Source organism: Aplysia californica, unplaced genomic scaffold, assembly GCF_000002075.1.
Source record: "Aplysia californica isolate F4 #8 unplaced genomic scaffold, AplCal3.0 scaffold00153, whole genome shotgun sequence".
In the NCBI taxonomy this organism is placed as follows: domain Eukaryota; kingdom Metazoa; phylum Mollusca; class Gastropoda; order Aplysiida; family Aplysiidae; genus Aplysia; species Aplysia californica.
The window spans coordinates 887,543-893,524 of NW_004797423.1; positions in this window are offsets into that span (position 1 = coordinate 887,543).

A 5,982-nucleotide genomic window follows, 5' to 3' on the forward strand; every position below is an offset into this window, starting at 1 on the left:
CACACACACACACACACACACACACTGAAACAAACACATACACGAGCACGCGCACACACACACGTACACACACATACACACATACCCACACACAAACACTCACGCCTGCCCACGCATGTACATATGCAAACTCACAAACACATGCAAACACACACCCGTACACGAACATATACATACACACATACCCATTCACGTACACACATGCACACACACATACACACACACACACACACACACACACACACACACACACACACACACATGCGCACACAGGCCCATCCATACAATTCCCTTTAAAGACTTAGTGTCGAGAATGATGAGTATCCAACTATAGTCTCTTTCGATATAGAAAGGAGAAATCATTGGCGTATTAGACACTATCAGGGATAGAATTATGTGGCTCTATTTTCACCCCAACTGCTAAATATTTCTGCCCCCTCAAAGAACAAATGTGGGTGGTTAATGGGTGCTCTGGTGCGGTTTGCTCCTGGACTTCTTTCCTATTCGAACATCTATCGCCCTGATCACTCCTTCTTTTTTGTTTGTTTATTACTCGCTTGTAACACCTCTAATCTTCGGCACTTATATGACCTTATTGTGTTTCAAGTGTCGTAAAACTCTTACTAAAACTAAAACATCAAAGAACAATAAAGAATTGTTAGGGACTATATTACGTTGTAAAACATTTTGCAAGTCTTTACTCATTCTTCCACGTGTATGTGCAAACAATCTTGACATTTCTAATTTATTGACCAATATATACACATTTAGAGCAACATTGATTTATTGACGAGTATACAAATTTAGAGAAGCATTTTACCCGACAATGCTGACGAACAAGCCCACAGTTTTGGTGAGTCACAAAACATCCACCCATCGAGCTTAGGTGCACACATTCATGAATAATTCATGCACTGGAAATTGCTGCGTGCCCCGTGTCATTGGACTTTTAATGTGACTTTCGACATAAAACGACGTGGGGACTAGCAGTTGGGCGAGGGAATCCGGCGGGGTCAAAGTCTGGGGTCAGATATCATACGTTAGATCCTTTAGTTGCAGAACTCAGTCTTCTGTAGGGTGCACACTTGTTGTGCATGTCGAAAGTTGTTGTAGTAGTAGTTGTTATTGTTATTGTTGTTGAGGTTGTGGTTGTTGTTGTGGCTGGGGTTGTTGTGTTGTTGTTGTAGATGTTATTGCTGTTGTTTTTGTTGCTGTTGCTGTTGTTATTGTTGTTGTTGTTGTTGTTATTGTTATCGTTGTTGCTGTATAATATATTTAACGCACCTTCCAACACTGTCAGGTTATTTAAGAGGCGAGACCTTAAAAAATGACGAAGAGGATAACACGGATAAGTCGAACACAGAAGACTCGAAATCACGCATCCGTCGAACTGTGCCTGCGATTCCGTTTTTTTTCTCTTCTTTATCTTTTTAAGATATCTCTCGAACTACGATGCCAGTCCCGACGAATTCGACCTACCCGTGTTATACTGAATATATCTCCGATCGGGCGAAGCCAGATGGGTGGTGACTCTGAAAGACTCCCCCAAACAGCTCTCAACATCGGGAACACTTGATTGGGGATTCGAAACAGAGCCATCCGCTCCGTAGTCCAGAACGATGCCAACTGAGCTAACGGAAAGTCCTTGTTGGGACTGCATCATTGGGTATAAAATAGAGCAGGTAAATCGTTAACAGGGTATGTTGTGTAGGGGTGTGGGGGCTTTTTCCGTGTACAGTTTACAGTGCTACTGACTGAAGTTGTCTTAAGGCCATTTCCAAATGAGGGATATTAACAATGGTCTGATTTATCAATGTCGAGCTCATACTGTGCCGTAACAACATAAGGGGAACTGCTGCTTTTTAAAAATCCTAATGCTTACTATCGTCATTTTTCCTCTGCCTCTTTTGTATGTATGCCACTCTCTTGTGAACTGATATTTCCGGGGTGTTTGATTGTCGAAGCAGACGTTGTGCCGTTGAGGCTGGAGAGGTGAGCAGAGTAAGCCTGATTCCCCGCCTGGGCTTCTCTGTTGACATCCACCCCTAGGCGCTCATATGACCTTATGCAGTTGAGAGTGCCGTAAAACCATACTAAAACTCAAACTCCAACAGTTTAGATCTACAAAATCTGCCTGCGCTGCTGACAGCCAAAATGAAATACCAACATACAGACCGGACTCTTTGATATGGAGACCACCTAAACAGAATGCGTCGCTGTTTCTTCATGTTCTCAGCTGTCTGTACGGTGACGACGCGCCAAGCCCCCCTCACCGATTTGGAGTCTTCTTGCCGGTTCCACGTACTGTCTTTGCTGTCAACCATCGGGACTTGTTCCAGCTGTGGTTGGCCTATCTTTTCTGCCAGGTCCAATGACTGGAAGATGTAAATTGGACAGGCTCTCAGCAGTAAGGGGCTGTTCAGATATAATCATAGACCTTTTTGGGGACTTTTTGCCCTCCCCGCCCCCCTTATTCTTTTTTTACATTTGCCTCTTACCCCCTCCCCTCCTAAAAAAAATTAAATGCCGTAATATTACATTGTTCGCTTATAATAATAATAATAATAATAATAATAATAATAATAATAATAATAATAATAATAATAATAATAATAATATGACCTTTATATCGTGCAAATCCTTGTTACAATCATCGTTCTATGCGCTTTACATAATATTCATGAAATTCATGCATACACACATACATGCACATAATAATATAATATTTGAAGTTCTACATTCACTAAGACATTATAACAGAGTAAACCATTCAAGCAAAATATTGCATACACTCTGTCTTACTAATAAGGAAACGAATTGAGACTCATGTCAATGTCAAAAGCGCTTTAATTACAAATAAAACAAATAACAGTGGAATTCAGATAACGTCAACACCTCGGGACCACAAAAAAAGGTGTAATATTACATTGGATCAAGATCTCCCCCCCCCACCCTTCTTACAATTTCTTACAGCAGCCAAAGCCCCCCCCCCTCTCGTTCCAGACGTAAGATTGTAGATATGTATTTGAACGCTCCCTAATGTAATGACGCGCCAAGCCCCTTCACCGATTTGAAGTCCCCTTGCCAGTTCCACTGTTTTTGCTGTCAGCCATCAGGACTTGTCCCCGCTACTGTTGGCCTATCTTTTCCACCAAATCCAATGACTGGAAGATGTAAGTTGGATTCCTGAGCGGTGAAGTTTTTAAAAATTTAGTTTTGGTAAGAGTTTTACGACACTTGCAACAAAATAAGGTCACATGAGTACCGACGACGCGATGTCTTTTCTGTTTTTTAAAACTCATTATTATAGCATTTTGATCTGGAATAAGTGCATTCGTATTGCAGAAGTAGATCTTGACAGTCACAGTCGCGTTTAGTTGAATCCAGTTAAATCGTGTTAATATGGTAGCTTTTGCCCCTAGGAAAAAGCCTGTCCGACACGGACTCAGTCCGATGAAACTGATTAGCAGTGTGCACTGGGCGTAATCCTCATCATGGAACTCTAGCCCCCATCCAACAGGATCGAACGAGGGACCACCTCACACTTACTGCGCTGTTGTTGGGCTCCTGCGATCAGTTTTCATCATCCAAACTGCTTTAGGTGTGGACATTAAGCGTTCGCTGATGTTGCAGAAAGTTGACGAGTTGGGGTAATGGATATTATAGGTTGGGATGGGAAAGAGGGGGAATGAAAGGGGGGGGGGAGTCAGTGGTTCTGGGGATTTCTACTTTCCAGGGGAGGGGGTAGGAGAAGGAGTTGAAGAGGGGAAGGCAGACTGGTGTGATGTGGTCAAGATTTTTTTCTTTGGGCGCTACTCACTCAGTGGTGACCGAGTGTGTTCACTATACAGAAGGTTATTTTTACCATCATCCATCAAAATTCTTCCATCTTAACCATCTTGTTACAAGTATTCATATGACCTTAGGGCATGCATCAGAATAACAGTGAGTTATAATCAGAATACTGAGTATGTATCTAGCTTAAGATTATTGTTGTTTATATTACTGTTCATTTGTATTATGCATGCGACTGAAAGTCTGCGTGTTTGTGCATGTTTGTGTGTGTGTGTGTGTGTGTGTGTGTGTGTGTGTGTGTGTATGTGTGTGTGTGTATGTGTGTACGTGGTGAAACACCAAACCAATGTGCCAGGATCTAGACAATTAAGCTGTATCTCATCTAAGATACCTGCCCGCCTAAACGGAGGCCCCGTGCTCAATCCCAAATACAATCTGAATCGATTAGTTTTTTTGGGGCTCTCAAAATGGACTTATCAGCATGGATCAGTATGGCAGATGGATGTTGTCTCCCTGAAGGTCTTAAGACAATTTTCACGTTCATGGGGTTGGGTGGGGGTTTCTGTTTCGAGACTAAGCAGTTCGGATACTATTTTTTTAAACTGAAATTCTTTAAAAGTATTGTTCAATAACTATTCTATGCATACATGTATCTTTCATGTGCTTTTAAAATATCTGTACAGCCACATAAAAAATTCCCGAAGGGACAATAAAGTCTTGTCTTATCTTATCTTATCTTATCTTTAAATACATGTAATCAGTTAACACTAACGGACTTTGTGTGTTTGTATGTGTGTGCGCGCACCCCCATCCTCAAACAAAGCCCACTTTTTACCTTTCCCAGCCACTATCGTGTTCATGTGTCTGCATTTCTGTATGTCTGAATTTCGTTTACTATAGCAAACAAAGAATTCTGTTGAGGGGGGCGGGGAGGGTTGTTGATGTTTGACCGCCAGCACAGACTCATCATACAGACATCCCTCGATAGCATATTAATGTAAAATGTTGTGTCTATGTGTCTCAACCGAGAATTCGTCAAAACGCCAAAAATACGAAAGCGCCATTCTCACACGGTCCATCCACGGGGAACGCACAAAGCCGTCCAACTGCCCATCAATTTCACACATGCATGCAGTTTCGACATGTGCGACTCACGAGACGGCTCTAGGAGGCATGCGCGGAAGCCGTGTTGGTCAGTCTATCTTCTCCTCCGTCTGTCAGTTCCCGAGCGTTGTTATGTCGGACAGACGCTCAGTGGGGAATTGAATGGCAGCGGGGTGTTCTGAAGTGAAAAACGAGGTACAGTTGGTGGTATCCACTGTGAAGATACGCCATTATTCTCGTAATACATTCATCTCATGATACAGGCGTGTGCGTAATACCTGAGTAATATAAATTCCAGGTACATGTTGGTGCACTCACGAATGTACAACAGAAGTCGTCTGTGGTGAAGCGGTTAGGTGCCTAGATGTCGCAAGCAGGAGACTCGAATTCGATTCCCGAATAGGGAGGAATTCTTAAAATGAGTATTTTGATCTTTTTGCTTGGATATTGTATCCTTCCCAGCCTGGGTTTGCCCTGACAGACAGGGTAGGAAGCGACCAGCTTCCTAAATGATCCAAATTGTGTTGATGGGCGAGTAAAATCATTTAAGAGGAGGTAGGTTTTATCCAAAGTTAAGCATAATCTCCGATAGGACAGATAGGACAGGTAGGACAGATAGGAACGAGTCAAGTAGGTAGCGTGACGTCAGCGTGCACTGTTTAGGGTATCACGACACTAGTGAAAACTCAAAATAACGTAAACAAGAACACCTCGTTCGAGATCGGGATTCGAACTCGGGTGATCCGCAACACGGTCCAGGATATATTATCATCTGAGCCAGAGAGTAAAAACTTATAATTATCTAAGCTAGAGAGTAAGAACTAAGTTAACTGGAAACAAAGAAGCCTTACACCCAGTGTCCATTGTCACAATAAGGTCGGTTCGGTTCGGTTTGGTATGCGGGGCTAGCCAGATTGAAGGCGAAAAGCGACCATCGTGGCTCAAACCGAACGAGGCCGACGGTGACCCTAAAAAAACAAACGTTTGTTTTCAAGGTCGCGAGTCGGACGATCAGTCTGTATTAAAGAACCGATCCCCCAATGGGTACTGGGAAATAGATAGTAAGCTAAACATCGGTAGGGG